Consider the following 18,465-nt stretch of genomic DNA (forward strand, 5'->3'; position numbering starts at 1 on the left):
ATAGAGCTATCTCAAATAACTATAACTCACGCCCCAGCCATTCACAATTTTTTCGTCAAACATTTTACTGCAAACATTACATTGATATCAAAGATGTCCTGAGTGCCGTCATTTGTGGGATAATTTGCAATGCATGGCAAGGGTGCAAGTCATATTTACCTTAGGGCATGAGTTATAGTTACCTGAGATAACACCGGCTATAACTGGTGAATTTCCACGGTTACGTCCATTTAAAATGTAAGCCTAACTACAGCGTCAATCTAACCTTTGGTTTTTAAGTGAATTTCCATGTTTCAAAAAAATATATATTTCTAAACTATAATGTCCCTGTAGCCTTTGTCTCTTTCAGAGAATTTCTATGTTTTTTTCAATGTATGGTAATTTCAGTTACTATGTGGTAATCCAACCACCGCCATGCATGGCCGAAGATCAGGCTTTGAGGCCAACCCTCTATAAGCACCCATTCTTGTACCGTACATGGCCTTTGCCTGTGTGCAGCAGGGGTTGCCCGCAAGGCCTCACCTGCCACCAGACACTGTGGCGAAACCCCCTAACCACCTAACCCAACACTGCGCACAGCCTTTTGGCCATGCACTGTGGGAGTTAGCCGCAGCCTGTCTCTTTGGATGCAAGAACAAGTGCGAGAGTTTGAATCTGGAAATGAGAGTGGCTGTGAAAGTCTCTGTCTGGGTGTGGCAGTGCATACATCAGTGTCTTAGTGAGTGTGTCAGTGTTTGGGCAGGTCTGTGAGAGGGTGCATGAGGGTGTCAGTGGGACTGTGAGTGGGTGCAACACTATCTGAGTGGGTCTCTCAGTGGGTGCATGAGGGTCTGACTGCATCTCTGAGTGGGTGCATAAGGGTCTGAGTGTGTGAAAGAGATTAAAAGAGAGATAGAGAGTTTTCTAGGCATTGATGGAAGATATACTTAGAATGAGATATTTCTGGACCAACCTGAAGGAAAAATGTATTGCTCAATTGAAAAGATTGAGATCCCCTTTCAGTATGAGCCTTGGAAATTTGAAGTTTAATATAATGAAAGTAGCGAAAAGATCACAGATTTTCCTAGAGTAGAACCCTCAACTTCCAATGTGACGCCTGAGACCTTGACCATAGGGTTTTTTTGTTTTAGTTTTTCATTTTGTGCCCTTAACGGGCCATCTGGGATCACCGGGGTAGTCTCCAGACCTCCCCTATGTTCCCTTCTGATTGTTTTTTCCTCACTTTTTTTGTCCTTTAAGATCCATCTGGGACCATCGGGAAAGGCTCAAGGCCTCCTCGTGGTCCCAGCCGACCCACCTCCTTTGTGAGCCAGCATTGTTCCAGCAAGCAAGGTGCTGATTTTAATAGCAGCTACGTGCTTTCTGGAGCAATGTTTTCATCTGTCTTCTCTCCATGCAGGGAAGACAGATGAAAACTCTGCTTTTTGACAATGGGACCTGTTTGACAGATCCTGCTATCAGAAAGTGGAGTTATGTTTGCTTTTGCTTGGTGGGGGCTGTCAGCTCCCTCCAAGCAAAAGCAAACAGTTATGTCCCAGGAGTGGGCACCCCGGGACATAGCAGGAGCCAGCTCTGGGGGGTGGGGATCCCCAGGACCGACAATGGCTTCTCAAGGGGGGCATATGACCCCCCTCCAAAGTGGAAACAGCCCCAGGGAGGTGGTGTTTCCCGAGTCTATGAGGGTCTGAAATGGACACCCTTTACATTTTTACTATTTGCCCCGTGGAGGTGGTTGTCCCTGGGCCCTGGTGCAAGGGCTGCGTGCCCCTCCACACCCAATTTCTGCAGTGCCCGAGGGAGGAGGTGTCCCCGGGGCTGTGGGCAGGCTGCATGGCCCCCATCATATTCATTGAAAGTCGTGGGGAGGTGATGGTCCCTGGGGCTGCAGAGGGGGCCGATCACCCCCGTCCAGTTCATTTACATCTGTGCCCCGGGGAGGTGGCAATCAATTAGGCTGCAAGGGAGCCAGACGGCCCCCTGGTAACATAAAATGAAATCCCCAGAGGTCCCCGAAGCAGAGGGGGGCAAGGTGGCCCCCCTGCATTACAATGAAAAGTGCCCCTGGGACGTGGCCCACCTGGGGGCTTAAGTATTATGAAACGCAGGAGTCAGCACTTTGTTTGTTTTTTAATTTTTTTTCTGGATCTACGGATCTGACGTGAATCACTGTCAAAATTAAGCCCTGGGGGAGTCCCTTTGAAACCTCAGCACCAGAGCTAAGGAGTCAGGGTGTGTGTATCCTGGCTCCTTTTCTTTATTTTTAACCTTTTTTCTGAGACTTGACTGAAGCCAAGTCCCAACATGACTGGCAACACTTTGTTGTTGAAGTGATAGCAATCAATCAGATCTCAGTACGAGCTTGGGAGGGGTCCTTTTATATATATATATATATATATATATTCAAAAAACAAGATTCTCTTTCTGTTTTAGCAAGAGAAAACCGCACTCTGTCGTTGTGCCAAAAATACCTTAACTTTTAATACATTAGTGAGATCATAAACAAACAAACAGGAATCCCCTGACGCGTTTCGGTCTCACCAGACCTTGTTTTTAATGTATTAAAAGTTAAGGTATTTTTGGCACAACGACAGAGTGCGGTTTTCTCTTGCTAAAACAGAAAGAGAATCTTGTTTTTTGAAAATATGGTTGTCCTGCCTCAAACCAGCACCACCGGAGAATTTGGGGCCGTATTTATACTCCGTTTGCGCCGAATTTGCGTCGTTTTTTTCGACGCAAATTCGACGCTAAACTAACGCCAACTAACGCCATATTTATACTATGGCGTTAGAGGCGAATAGCGCCAAAGTTCCCGGAATGTGCGTCATTTTTTAGCGTGAACCCCTTCCTTGCGTTAATGATATGCAAGGGAGGCGTTCCCGTCTAAAAAATGACTCCCAGGCCTTTACGTGGTATTTATACTCCCGGGCAAAAGAGACGCCCGGGAGTGGGCGTGGCTAAAAACGGCGCATTTGCGCCGCTTTTTAACGCCTGGGTCAGGCATGGCGTTAAGGGACAAGTGGGCTCAAAATGAGCCCAGAGTGCCCTCCCCTGCCCCCAGGGACCCCCCCTGCCACCCTTGCCCACCCCAGGAGGACACCCAAGGCTGGAGGGACCCACCCCAGGGACATTCAGGTAAGTATTTTTTTATTTTTTTTTTATAATTTTTTTTGGCATAGGGGGGCCTGATTTGTGCCCCCCTACATGCCACTATGCCCAATGACCATGCCCAGGGGACAGAAGTCCCCTGGGCATGGCCATTGGGCAAGGGGGCATGACTCCTATCTTTACAATGATAGGAGTCATGTTGATGGGGGATGGGCGTCGAAAATAAATGGCGCAAGTCGGGTTACGACGATTTTTTCGACGTAACCTGACTTGCCCCATTTTAAGACGCCCATGCGCCATTTTCCCCCTACGCCGGCGCTGCCTGGTGTACGTGGTTTTTCTCACGCACACCAGGCAGCGCCGGTCTGCTTGCGCCGGCTAACGCCATTCAATAAATACGGCGCCCGCATGGCGCTTCAGAATGGCGTTAGCCGGCGCAAAACTTTTTGACGCTAAACTGCGTTAGCGCAGTTTAGCGTCAAAAAGTATAAATATGGGCCTAAGTGCGCCGTAACACGCAGATCAAGACATCTTTTCTTTCATATATATATATATATATATATATATATATATATATATATATATATACACATATATATATATACACATATATATATATATATATACACACAATTTTGGATTTCCTTTAATTTCTAAAAAACTACTGAACAGATTTACACCAATTAACAAAAAGGTCTCTTTCTGGATCAAGAGCTACCTTTCTGCAAAATTTGGTGTTATTCCATCTAGTGGTGTGGGTGTTATCACTGTTCAAAATCCCTTTGGAAAGATGAATGGGGAAAACATGCTTTGGAAGCCCCCCTTTTTCTAGGCCCCGCTTGACAGATCACCGCAAAACTTTTTAGATAGCAGCTGAAGTGAGCGTCATATTGTCTTTGAGAATTTTGTAAAGATTCATCAAATGGAGCTAAAGTTATTAGCAAAAAACAAAATACTAAGTCCTAACTATATCTACCTAGTGGCAACCACCACTAGGTTTTATACATACATATATATATATATATATATACAGTTATATATATATATATATAAGATGAGAGAACTCTGGGTAGTTCCCAAGTTTAGGTGGAGAAAAGTTCCAGTAAGGAACACCCTGCAGCACCACGGACACTCCAGGTTTGCTCACATCAATTGTCTGTTCATCTAGCAGTTTAAGCATAGAATTAGTACAGTGCCATCCACGCTGGGCTAGAGAAAGATAATGTCTTTTGCCATTTTTAGAGCAACATCTTTAAGCACAGGATTGACACAGTGCCATCCTCCGGGCACAGTATGAAATGGAATGAGCAAAAGCAACCTCTGACACATATTTTGTTATTATTATAGCTCTTCATAGAGGTTTAGCTTTGTCCAGACAAAAGGAAATACCCAGTATGTCAAAACAAAACCCTTTAAGGATTAGAGTGATACATGAATTATTCAAAAAAGAGAGAACTCTGGGTAGTTCCTAAGTTTAGGTGGAGAGCAGCTCCAGTAAGGAGCTCCCTGCAACACTAGTGACACTTTAGGTAGACATATAGATACATTTAGAGATATAGCAAGCTATAGATAAAAAAAATATATAGATATATAAAGATATACAGATATATCCTTCTTCACAGTGTGGTTTCTTCCAGCGAACATAATTTGAAACTGGAAACCGATTTTGTGTTGGAAAAGGTGACAAATTAATTCTGTGTTGGGGAAAAACTGTGGGGCATATTTATACTCCGTTTGCGCCGGAATTGCGTCGTTTTTTTTTACGCAAAACTAACTCCATATTTATACTTTGGCGTTAGATGCGTCTAGCGCCAAAGTCCATGGAGTTAGCGTCATTTTTTAGCGTGGACACCTACTTTGCGTTAATTATATGCAAGGTAGGCGTTCCCGTCTAAAAAATCGACTCCGAGGCATGTGCGTCGGATTTATACTCCCGGGCAAAATTCACGCCAGGGAGTGGGCGGGTCAAAAAAAATGACGTACGCCCGCTTTTGCGCCGTTTTTTAGCGCCTGCAAAAGGCAGGCGTTAAGGGACCTGTGGGCTCTGAAGGAGCCCAGAGGTGCCCTCCCATGCCCCCAGGGACACCCCCTGTCACCCTTGCCCACCCCAGGAGGACACCCAAGGCTGGAGGGACCCATCCCAGGGACATTAAGATAAGTTCAGGTAAGTATTTTGTTTAATTTTTTTTTGTGGCATAGGGGGGCCTGATTTGTGCCCCCCTACATGCCACTATGCCCAATGACCATGCCCAGGGGACAGAAGTCCCCTGGGCATGGCCATTGGGCAAGGGGGCATGACTCCTGTCTTTGCTAAGACAGGAGTCATTTCTATGGGGGTTGGGAGTGAAATAAAATGGCGCAAATCGGGTTGAGGTGAAAAATTTGCCTCAACCTGACTTGCCCCATTTCTTGACGCCCAAGCCCCATATCCCCCTACGCCGGCGCTGCCTGGTGTACGTCGTTTTTTTAACGCACACCAGACGGCGCCGGCGGCTAACGCCGGCTAACGTCATTCGATAAATACGGCGCCCTCATGGCGCTTCAGAATGGCGTTAGCCGGCGCTAATTTTTTTGACGCAAAACTGCGTTAGCGCAGTTTTGCGTCAAAAAGTATAAATATGGGCCTGTATATGTACAAGGGCACAATTTTGATTAAAAAATTATGTCTGACGTGTTTCGTCAAAACACCTTCCACTGGGCCTAATTTACAATAATGGTGGCTGTCTTTATATGCCCAATTGTCGAGTTTGCATTTATCCGTGCTCTTAATGGCCCATCAACAACTAGAACGTTAACATTCTTTCCATTATGGAGTTCTCTGGTGTCCATTTTCCAACCCCATCCTTACCATGCATGCCAATCCCATAGCAACTAGAACGCTAAACATATTTATGCTACGGCAATTTCAATGTCCATATTCCAATTCTACTGGCAGAGTACATGTAAATATGTTATTATGTCTGCATTGAATTAATTTATCTCAGCACTGAATTCCTTTGAATCGTCAAGGCACCCCTATGATCATTCACCCCTTCACTGCCAGGCCTTTTCCCCCTCAGGTGCCAAGCCTTTTGTTGGCTATTTGGGACAGTTTGCACTTAGGCCCTCATACCTTTTTGGCCACATAAACTACCCACACCAAATTTGCATCCTTTTTTCCCAACATCCTAGGGATTGTAGAGGTCTATCGCGATTCCCCTTCCAGCCCTGCCCTGGTGGGGTTGGGGGGGAGGCCCTTGGGGGTAGCGCCAGCGCTTCCCCGAGGGCCTCTACTAGGATGTAATGGTTACGTCCGCGGCACCTCTGCGCCGCGCCACTGGACGTAACCATTACTTTTGTGGCATCGAAGGGGTTAACTTTAAGAATACAATTTTTTCCTTTAATGATCTTACATTACCTTGGACAAAGAAAGTTATAATTTAAGATTTTGTTCCTGTTTTTAAAATGGAATTCATAATATTGTTTCAACTGGCATTTGGAAAATCATCAGTTCAGACCTTTAGTTTAAACAGTTTAGACTTAGAATGCATCGAGCTAGATCACACAATAGTACTGTTAACAGCATTGTATTTCTTACTCATTTTTTGAGCCATGACGTTTTTTCTTCGTAACCTTTCATTTCATTGGACCTGCAAAGTATAATTTAAGATTCTGTTTGTATTTCTAAAATGTAGTTCATGATATTGTTTCAATTAGAATTAAAGACCATGAAAGACCTTTGGTTTAAACATTTTTTACATAAAGTGCATTGTGATTGATTACGCAGTTGTAAATAAAGGTATTACCTTTGTGTTTACCTTGAGGTATTTTTATATAGTAATCTTGGCCACGACATTATCCAACGTTTCTTACCGAGAACTCCCTTACACTGAAGTCGAAGCCACCCTAATAGTATCACCTCATCAGAGTAGGATGGCGTTACCTGTGATGAAGCACGCCACACAATTATTAGTGAGGTTTTCATATCCTGTCATCCACTGCAGACTGCATAATTTAAATTACTGAGTAGTTGCTGGATCATTGACTAGCCCTGTACACCATCCCATATTTTTGGCTTTAAGGTCTATGACTCCTGCCCTGAAAATTAAGAATTTAAGTCCCACAACTGCTATGATAGTGTGCCTGCTTAAAATGTCTGTGGGTGTAAAAGATGTTTCAAGGATCTGTGCAGTAAGTGAAAAGTCAGTAACTTTCATGATGATAAAAGGTGAGTAGTGTCACCTGATCCTTGTGGTTTGTCTGAAAGGTGCCGTAACTTCCAAAAAAGACATGCAGATAAAACACATTAAGGGGAATGTTATCTAAACAAGAAAGGATTCGTCCTCCTGATTAACGAATGGGCTGTGGTGCTCAAGTCAAGGCAATCAAAAAATCACAGGGTGATTGGGTATAGCAATAACTGCTCATGAAACTGTTTCCTTGTGGTCCTCAAAGTTACACACAGGGGCCTTGTTTGCACATTTTAGACACCCCAAGGTATCTCCCACTGTCGGTACCAAGTTTGCTCTTTTCTTTCTTACAGTAGGAATGAATTATTGTTTCACCCAATCTTACCTCACAGTCTCCAGATGGGCAAGAGCCTTCTTCATAATGGTGTATGCTTCCACGCCGTCACTTTTTGATTTGCCTGGTGCTTCAAAGGGGTAATTTATCCATGACTCCCACATGAGCTGTGAAGACAGTCCTCTTGTTAGCTGCCTTGTGCAATGTGCATGGATATCAAGTATTCATTTACAGATCTCATTATGTCATATACATATCTGGCGCTTTTGACTCACATTTTACTCATCGGTAGAAGTTAGAATGGACGTACATCTCTGTATTATTTGTACATTTTGGTTTTGGTTCCGCTAGTTGTTATGCTGTGGTGACATGTTGCTTATCAAACACATTGTTCAATACTTACTAAAAATAATTTTTCATATTTTAGTATAGAGTTTTATACACTATTGTGCCGTATCTAATCCTCCAAATAACTACCAAGTTTAATAGTACTCAATTTCCCTCCTTCCGAAGGATGGACGTTTGATTCACTTCCTGGATTGAAGGACTAGTTGTGTAATTATTGTGACTTAAACACTGGTTAGTGCAAAAATATGCACACAGGAGACGTAAGACAATATTAAGGACTGACAAAGTACATCAGAGGTGGTAGAATTCTGAAATTGGCATGCATATGTGGAATGGTTTTTCAAGCTTATATTTTTGTGTACTAATAATACTATATAATACGCAATTTTTCACATGATCCTACACATGTAGACTGAATTAATTGCGATTGAAACAAGTTTCATAGGATGTATAAAAGTTATTAATACGATTTAGTTAGGCCCCATGTATGTAAAAATCTTAATTTCGAACAAGGTGGATGCCATCCCGTCACTCACTCTCGTGACTACCTCCTGCATAGTCCTCTGCCCACAGGCTTTGCAGTGTACCTAGTTAGGCTGACCACAAAATAGTTTATTTTATCTGCTGCAGTTGAACTGCTAGTGTTGATTTTGCGATGGTGCGGATGTAAAATTGCAATTAATTTGTACCTCATTTTACTACTTCATTCACTGACAAAAAGTCTTATTGTTTAAATGTTTCATAATTGTTTAAACATCTCCAGGTGTCATCGCATAGTAAATATTTTAGAATTCGGATGGTGCTTATGTGTTACGGTAATGGCATGTGTCCTTCTTGTGTTCTGCTTTGCTAAAGAATTGATATTTTTGTTCCCACTAGGATTATTTTGCAGTTTTTCTAATTTACTAGGGAAGAATTGTGTATAAAAACTCCTAACTGTTAGGAGTCAGAGGGCGACTTCCAAATTCTACTAAGGATGCTGCAGAATTTCTTATGGTTTTGCAGCCCATTGAGACTCAAAATGTCTTCATTATGTTTACATACTAAGGACTGATAAGGCACATTAGAGGAGGTGAAATTATGAAATTGGCATGACTATCACTGACATTTCTGCCATAATATATACAGTTCAGACTAGCTAAGAACTGCTTGTGAAAAAGCAGTGTGAAAGTGTTCTTCATAAAAAAGATAAAACTGTAAAGAGGCCTACGTGGATACTCCAAGGTTTTACACACAATATCACCTCAGGAGGCCTGTTGTTTGCAGCAAGTAGTACGTCGACCTCTGGCGAGCAGTGACTGACAAATGAATATGCAGGAGCTATTCTGCTTTATATTCATGAGGAAGCCGGCAAGGTCTCAAATGTGCTATGCAACAGTTCATCTTGATGAGTACATTAGTCTACATGAATCTCAATGAGTAGCGTTAGTAAACGAGGCACTTAAATGGATCTCAATAAAGAATAAGGGTCTAGAATCTGTAGAGAGAAAAGCTAATTTCGGTGCCTTGGGCAATTTTCAAGACCCTAGTAGTGCTATTTTATCAGTGAATTTTATTTCAAATATTTTGTGGACATACCACAGCACTGAAAGATGTTGGCAATGTAATAGCTGACCCCCACTTGGCGTTTACAAATATGTTATAAATGCATTACTGGAAAATTGCAATAATACCTATTTGTGTTCAGATATAAAGGTCGGCACTGCATGGTAGCAAGGTGCCAGGTTCCGAGGAGCTTAAGATGGTAAAAGGGTATGCAACATTAAAACTGCGACATAATTTGCATTTCAATTCTACTGATCAGCAGTGCTGTAAAGTGCAATACATACCCAAAGTGTGAAATGTTTGGAGAAATTCAAATATTTCTCAAAGTTAGCACCTACTTCAAGGAAACTAAGGGGCATATTTATACTTTTTGATGCAAAACTGCATTAGCGTAGTTTTGCCTCAAACAGTTTAGCACCGGCTTGCGCCATTCCTGGGCACCAGACAGGAACCATATTTATGAAATGGTGCAAGCCGGTGCAAAGAGTGGGCTAGTGTAAAAAAAAAAAATGACAGTGGTGGTATGGGAGAAGGGGGTTTTGCACCAAAAATTACATTAGGCTGGTTAGAGACAAAAAAATGACTCTAACCAGCCTAACATCATTTTCTGATGCAAAACCATCTATACCACATGACTCCTGTCTTAGAAAAGACAGGAGTCATGCGCACCACCCCAATGGCCAGCACAGGGAACCAGTGTCCCCTGGTCATGGCCATTGCACCCTGTGCCATGCATGGAGCCCCAAGTTGGGCCCCCGATGGCACTTTAATTTAAAAAAAAAAAAAGAATACTAACCTATACCAACCCTACTTACCTGGGATGGGATCCCCCATCCTCTGGTGTCCCTCTGGTGAGGGTGTTCCTGGTGCTTGGGGAGGGCACCTGTGGATCCATCCCATGGTGTTTAACCATGGAGCTGGGTCCACAGGTCCCTAATGCCTGGTCTGACCCAGGCATTAAATAATGGTGCAAAGCAAGCTTTGCACCATTATTTAGCCCCTCCTCCAACCCTTGCATCATTTTAGCACGGAGTAAGTATGGGGCTATGGGGTTAGCACCAGTTTTTAGATGGGAATGCCGTTACTTCTTATAAATGTTGCAAACTCAAATATTTTGATGTTAGATGTGTCTAACGTCAAAATATAAATAGGGAGTTAGTTTTGCGCCGAATTTGCATCAAAGAAAATGATGCAAATTCGGCTCAAATGGAGTATAAATATGCCCTTAATTTTTATGGAAAAGCAGATAAAGCTAACATAGTAGATAGAGCTTTACATCAACAACTATTGATATTTAGGGTGATCTACCCATTTCACATCCGTCAAACACTTCCTTGATGCAAAGTGGTGCAGAGAAGCTCAAAGCACTATTTGCACCAAGAAAAGGGCACTCTTTCACAATACTTTTTGTGCTGGAAATTAAATTGTCTTCCACAGCTTTCTGTTGTCTAGCGCCACTTTGTGTCATTCAGTGGCGTAACAAAGGCCCCCGTGGCCCCTGCGGTGCGGGGGCCCCTGAGCTACCAGGGGAACCCTCAATATAGCACCTGGCCTGAGTGAGTCCATAGGGGCCTACCTCCGTGTGCTTTGCAGGGGTGCCCCGCCCAGCTTCGTCACACCACTAGTGGCACAGGTCTTACTAAATCTTTCCCAGTGATACCATCAGCATTTTGGACAGTGTGCAGTCCAGTGTTAAAAGTTAATATAACATCCACCTCTTCATGTGCCACTGTGAGCCATCCCTTGATTTATAAAGGCAAATGTGGAAGAGAGCTGTTTCTGTATGATTTGTAACACAATTCTCACTTCCACTATATTTTATCTTTAGCCACGCTAGTAATGGATTTAAGTTCAGATGGAGCCACTGGCTTGGTAGTGGAATTACCGTGGGTAGATTTTTAAATGTAGAGATACAAACCTTCATATGCAGAAGAACAGCTCAGGATGCTTTGAAGTAACTGGCTGGCAGGACATTTGCTTTTGGAGTAAAAGTTCACTCATCATTGTCAGCTGTATTTATGACATGCTATCAAAAATTGATTGTGCAAGCGCAAAAAGTTCATGTACTAAATGTGTGCATGTAAACACTGTTATGAGCCGACTATACTGCAACACAACACATCACATACAAAACAGTGTGGTACCAGCTCTCTCTACTAAAGAAAATACAATGATTCTTCCAAAAAGTACTTCAAAAATGCTGCTCAAGCATTCATGTTTTGCATCTCAATGGTGACAACACCCTACTCCAAATGGCCTGCTCCATCTCTAAAATCAGCTGCATCATCGCTGAAGCCACAACGACATGCACCTCCACATAATTGGCTGACTAGCTCACCATTTCCAGTGGCTTTCCGCACATCCAGACCCCGGATGCCATCATACTGAAACTAATGAAGTGCAAAAAGAAAAATACAAGTCAATAGGCTGTCTCCATCTTTGCACGCAGAATCTGGGACAACATGCCCCATTCATTAGGATCTCCCAAAACCTGCTTAGATTTAAGAAACTACTTAAGATCCTCTTCTTTAAAGAAGACCACATCACAATGCATAAAGTTAATTTCGGCTCCTAGAATCCCTTTACCTCTTTAATCACTTGTTTACCACATATAGAGTTCTATTTTTTTAGCTAAGTCCTCACATACAAATATCACATAATACATGCATACTATGTGTCACAGACACATGAATAAGAGCAAGCACCAACTTGCAATTTTCCGGAAAGAACATTTTTGAAATTGAAAGAATCTGATCACATTTTGTCAAATCTTCAATTATTGATCTAGTTGTCAGTTGGCGTGCACATTAGGATGAAGCGTATTATGTTATTTTTATATGAAACTAATGCTCTACCTCTATTTTCGTACTGGGCATATAGGCATTGGGTGTTTCCCTGGGAGGCTGGAAGAATGGGAGGTGGCTCTGTTACCGGGGAGACAAATTCGTAGCTGTGCAGCTGTTTTAAAAGCACTGAAGAGTTCCTTGTGTATCTAACAGTTTTCAGGCAACAATAAACAAGATTACTCTGGTGATTAATGTTCCTGCTTGAGAGAGATTGGAGTTTTGTCTAGTAGCAGTTTTGACACATCTAAGGTATCACAGAGGGTTAATATGCCTACTGCAAAGAACGTGTACCATGCAGATTTCTGAACAGTATTTTATATGCAATGGGTAGTTGGACACCACTTTTGTCACAGAGATCCTTTTGTTTCTGTGCATTTCATAAGTTGCAATCATAATCTAGGACAGAGAGCTAGGAACTGCCATCAAAAAGCTGCATGCAAACTGCATGGTATCGGTTAGAAAGTTGTGATTTTTCCTACTCTGTGATTGTCTAATTTGATAAAAAAAAGGTTTACCTGGATAAAAAAAAATTGTTATTACTAAAGTCAATTTTAACCACTGTGTTTATGCTTCCCCAGAACAAGCACTCTCAAGAAAATGACTACCAGTATGGACGGCATGAATTCTACACGTTGTAGTCCCCTTTGTCTTATGTAACATTTTCTATACACTGATTTACGCACGTATGATGCATTATCTCTGTACGTGTGTGATGTAAAGAGTTCCAACACCCTACCCTAGTAAGATAGGTGCTATAAAACAAATTAATTACACGTGAAAGAGGGGCAATGAAGCGATGAGATGCACTGTTGCAGGGTGATGGTTAGGGAATCAGTGAAGAGGCCCAATACAGATTACCATGTCTTGGTGCACTGTAAGGTCACCATTTAATATGTTTTCAAAACGAATACAATTGAACATATAATGAAAATGTGCTGTAGAATGCAGTTTTTGCCATTTTCCCAAGTTTCCTTGGTTGGGAGAACACCCTAAACCACACTGTAGTAGTTAGGTTTGCTCACTATGCACTCTGCGAGGATTAGTCTGACAAAATTTGCCAGCGCTGCTTCGGGTTTGGGTATTTTATATCAACCAGAAATAAAGTAGTTGATCATTGTTCACGAAAGAGCTGTCGACTGTGGTGCAAATCTTTCTGCACATTATAAAGGATGCTTCTATAGCACCACGTCTGCTTACAGAAGTGTATTTCTAGAGTACACAACTTCCTCTTGAGTCATTCTGGCACTGAAAGGAAAATGTTTGTTGTAATCTAACTCGATTGGTACTTCTTTTAACAGCCATGGAAGGATGAAAGACTTTAAGTACCTTTCGGGATTTGAAAACAAGTCCATGATGTCAAAAGGATTTCTGGAATTGATGCTTAGTCCACTCTGCTACCAGTCTTGGCCTGTGCCACCAGACCTGGGTATACTCCTCAATCTTACATTGTCAAGCAATTTATCTCCTCAACCTCTTTGTTGACCTTTATTTTGCTGTTCTTTGCTTTGTTTTCCATTATATCTCATCAAAGACGCATAACAATATTATAGATTAATAATAGTTCATTTATAAGCTTCAGAGTGCTGAAAGCAGGACGGAGTGAGTAAGAAGTACGGGCGTCAAAGTTACTGTTGGCTGCAGGCTATTCTGAAAAAGTAGCCTTCTTGGAAACTTTAGGACGTTAGATTCGCATTTTAATTGCAATGCAACAATCGTTTTGGTCGTTCTAAAATAAACCTTGACTACATACGGGGTCTGTTATTATAAAAGTAAAGTAATGCAAAGACACCCCACAGCAATGAAAAAGAAAATTATTTTGAGTATTAAGAAATTGCTCTGACCCATTGACAGCTATTGTAGTGCATAGAAAAAAAGATCAGTGGAATGCTTGAATTAATCTCAGCCATGGGTCACTAATTGGAGCCACAATTCATTCCATCGCTTTTTGCTCACTCTGCCACTCTTGACAGACACCATAGCTGAAAACTGAACTTTGTCCTTCTCCAACGCATATAGTCCAGCTCAAATTAACTTAGCAGGTTCCCTTCAGAAAAAAGCACAAACAATCTCCAGCTTGTGTTGTCCTTGTTTACCATTCCTTGTGATATGAAGCTTGTGTCCTGTGTCACACTGAGCACAAGACCCATACTTGGGCATACTAATCACAACAAGGCTGTATAACTTAGAAAAACTAAAAATGATGGAGATAATGCTTACATTATTTCCAGTCACTGGCAATTTATTGGGACTGCATTCCTAGCCATCATTGTTCACCCTCTGGGCCACTTCAGACATGGGGACAAGTGTATGCAACTTAGACCTGGTCCGACACCAGATAATTGTTTAATAATTTTCCTCTCCCCAAAGGACAGCTGTGGTAAAGCACAGAAAAAATAATGAGTGGAACCAATCTCAGCCACTGCATTTCAGTCTAGTGCCCTTGGTCCATTAGGTCACTCTAGACATGCTATTTATCTTTAGTCTGTCGTGAAAAAGGAACATTCCAGTCAAAAGTACCTATACTCCAGAGACGAAAACGAGCAACCTTATATCATTTCCAAACTTGCTCTGCTTCATTGGTGATGTAAGGCGTGAGTCATCTGACACAGGGAATGCAGGACCCACTTCTCTGCATACCCATCACACCAAGGGAGTCTCACTTAGAAAAATGTGTGAAAACCTTGAATTGATCACAGACACTGATAATTACAAGGCTTGGGCGAAATTTTCTTTTTGCTGCGGTAATTGGAAATATTCCAGTAACCTCAAATTACTCTTTCGATGCAAAATTATTGAAAATTACGTGATTGCCCCCTCTCGCATAAATACGAGTAATCCTACCCCAGGAGCACAGGAACAATCCTCACGTAGTTTTGCATGATCTTGCATAATTGTGCTATAACGTTGCAAAATTTAGGGGTGTGCAGAATATTTCATTCTGCCTGTGGAATTGTTGGAATTTAAGCCAACTCTGCTTTACTCCTTAACGTGGAGTTCTGGTCAAATGTAACCATTTTCCATGTGCTGGAATTTTTCTACCGCAAGGCTCTCGAAAGTGCAAGCTGGTGAGCATGATTTGGCATTATCTAGTGCAATTTTCTAACATGGGAAGTCATGGGCTGTCACAGTCAGAGGGCTGCCTATTGAGTAGATGTGCTGGTGCTTGAGTCGATTTTCCACTCCAGCAGCAGCAAAATCGACTACAATGGCTGTACACTCTTGCGCAATGCCTGGTGCCCTTCGCATTGATTTTTCAGCGCTGTTTGTGCTACCTCTACTAAATTGCAATGTGAGGTGCACATTCTTGACCCATTGGAGGTACTTCGCTGAATCTTTCTATAAATCCACAGAATTCTGTGGAGTAAAACTCTACAAGATCCACCCACACCTGGAGTAATTTTGCTACAGCAAATGACACAGGTTATGCCCCCACCCCCAGTAATAAATTAGAGTTGCACTCTCGTCCATCTTTTTAAATCCACTAAATCACTCTAGACACGGGCCAGCAATCCACAAATCAGACTTTTCCCTGCTTCAATAGTAGTAGTCCAGCCTGAACTTCTCGGTCTTGTTCCCTCCAGTCAAAAAAACAAGCAACACCCCACAGGTTTCAGTATGGGTAGGCTTTATCAGTGAGGTGCAACGTGAGTACAAAGATGCAGTGAGCACAGACCCCACACAAGGGCACATCTGTCACAATTAGGATGTCTCCTTTAGAAAAACAAGAAAGGGATAGGTGAAATGCTTGTCAGCTACTAGTAATTACTTTGGCCACCTTGCAGTCTATCATGTTTACACCACTCCAGATACGGACCCACCATATGTAAATTAGACTTGGTCTTGCACCAGGAGATTGTTGATACTTCAGATTTGATTTGATTTTTATCAAAGTGTTTTTGGCTGAAGTGCCTTTCATACATGAACTTCAAAAGGTGAAACATAAAAAGACATTTAGAGAGAGGCTAAAGGAAACTAAAATGAATACTCATTTCAAAGTTCTTGCACGGTTGGAAAAAGAAGAAAGGAAAAAAGACAAAGGGTATGTGAACATGAACATGAATAATTAATTTGGGGGTTGTTCTTGAGTCAATCTTCAATGCTTCAATACTGACTTAGCTATGTAATCGGCTTCAGCTGAACTTCAGTTCTGATCCTTTTCCGTCTCAGATTTTGACCAGTTACCAGCCCACGAATTGAGTAGTTGCCTTCAGACAGATCACTCAATAGGTAAAAAAGGATCTATTCATCAGTCTATAATTGTTGTCTAAATGCAATGTACTTGCTTGATCTTGTTTCCTCTGAATGATTTATAGTGAGGGCACATTGACAAAGAATAGGATATTACTTCTGCAGGAGCATTTGTGAGAGGCAGAAAGATTCATTTTCTTCTGCAATGACATTAGAAGGAGGTCGCCACTTCCTTTTTTAGCAAAATATCTCCTCTGTCTTAAATTGGGCACTATCTTGAGGCATGGCTGGTGATGTTATGAAAGAAGGCAGACCAGAGAAGTTAGCGGGCTGAAGTTCTCCCATTCTTTGGTTGTGTCTTCTAGGCGAAGTTATAGGAAGCTTATTGATATAGTTGTATTGATTACTGTTTTCATTGGGTGGCCCACACTATAATTGTCAGGTGTCATGCAGAGCCCCAGACTTTTGCTTCATTTTTCCAGGACTTTGTATAGGTGGGTCTATTATACATTGTGAATTCTTCCTTCCATTTTCAATCGTTTTGGGAGTATTTGATTGGCAGCATTTGGCATCTGTTTAGAATGGGATTGATGATGATATCACATTTACAGGGCAATGCCCGAATAGGTTGCATGGAAGCATAAGTACAGATTTCCCGAATTTCCTTTTTTTGACTCACCTTAGTCTGTACATATGCCCAGGACCCAGGGTTCTGCTAAGTATGAGGTCAGGCTTTGCACTTTCACCTTGATAACTTGATCAATAAATTGTGAGATGCAATGACCATATTGCCGGCCATTTAATGAAGCCTCCAATTTTTTTTATAGATTTCTGTATAGGAGTGGACTGTTTTTTGTTATGATCAGCTAGGTAAGAAAAGTGTTTACTTCTTTAATCCTCACAGCTCTGATGAGTAATGCTGCCTTAAATGTTTCAGTTTTCCTTTTTTCTTTTGAGTCCATGTAACATGTAGTATTTTTCCATTGCTGATAGTTGAGTTCATCCACCTCAGCTACTTCTTGTAAAGTTTAGGGGTGATCTATCAAGTAGGGGCTGAGAAACGGGGGGCGTCACAAAACATGTTTCTCCAATGAAAATCCCCATAGGAATGGTGTTAGAAATGGGGTCTTTGGTTGACAGTCAGGTTACCCCCTGTTCAAGCAAGGACCCTCACTCTAGTCAGGGTAAAAGAGAATCACCCTCAGCTAACCCCTGCTTACCCCCTTGGTAGCTTGGCAGAGCAGTAGGCTTAACTTCAGAGTGCTAGGTGTAAAGTATTTGTACCAACACACAGAGTAACTCAATGAAAACACTACAAAATGACACAACACCAGTTTAGAAAAATAGGAAATATTTATCTAAACAAAACAAGACCAAAACGACAAAAATCCGACATACACAAGTCAAGCTAGGAATTTTTAAAGATTAAACTCAAAAATAGCGCTTAGAAACAAAAATGCTTCGATGAGATGTTTAACACGGCGTCGTGACGGAGTCGTTCCCAACAAGCCGACACCAGCGGCGCCAGACGCGGAGTCGTGTAGACCCCCAAGTACAGTACCTTTGGTGAAGAGTGAAAACAAGCCTATGCGCGAAGTCGGGGATCACGGCGTCTGTGCGAAACGTTGAATCCGTGCACTTCGAGCGGCGTCGGTCACGACGTGGTGCGGCGACTTCCACGGAGTCGCGGACTTCAGCAGGGCTGCTGCGGTGTCGGGCCTGCGAAGAGCGTCGCGTTCCAGCGAAGGTCACGCCGTCGGGTGCAGGCGGCGTCACCGGATTCAGCAGCGCCGACGGTCCGGAGTCGTCCGAAGTCGATTTCCTTGGGTTTCCAACAGCTTTCCTTTCAAGGGCCCAGGAACTGGATAGGGCACCACTTGTCAGAGCAGGAGTCTCTCCAGAGTCTCCAGGCGCTGGCAGAGAGAAGTCT

Source organism: Pleurodeles waltl, chromosome 6 (genome assembly GCF_031143425.1).
Source record: "Pleurodeles waltl isolate 20211129_DDA chromosome 6, aPleWal1.hap1.20221129, whole genome shotgun sequence".
Lineage (NCBI taxonomy): Eukaryota > Metazoa > Chordata > Amphibia > Caudata > Salamandridae > Pleurodeles > Pleurodeles waltl.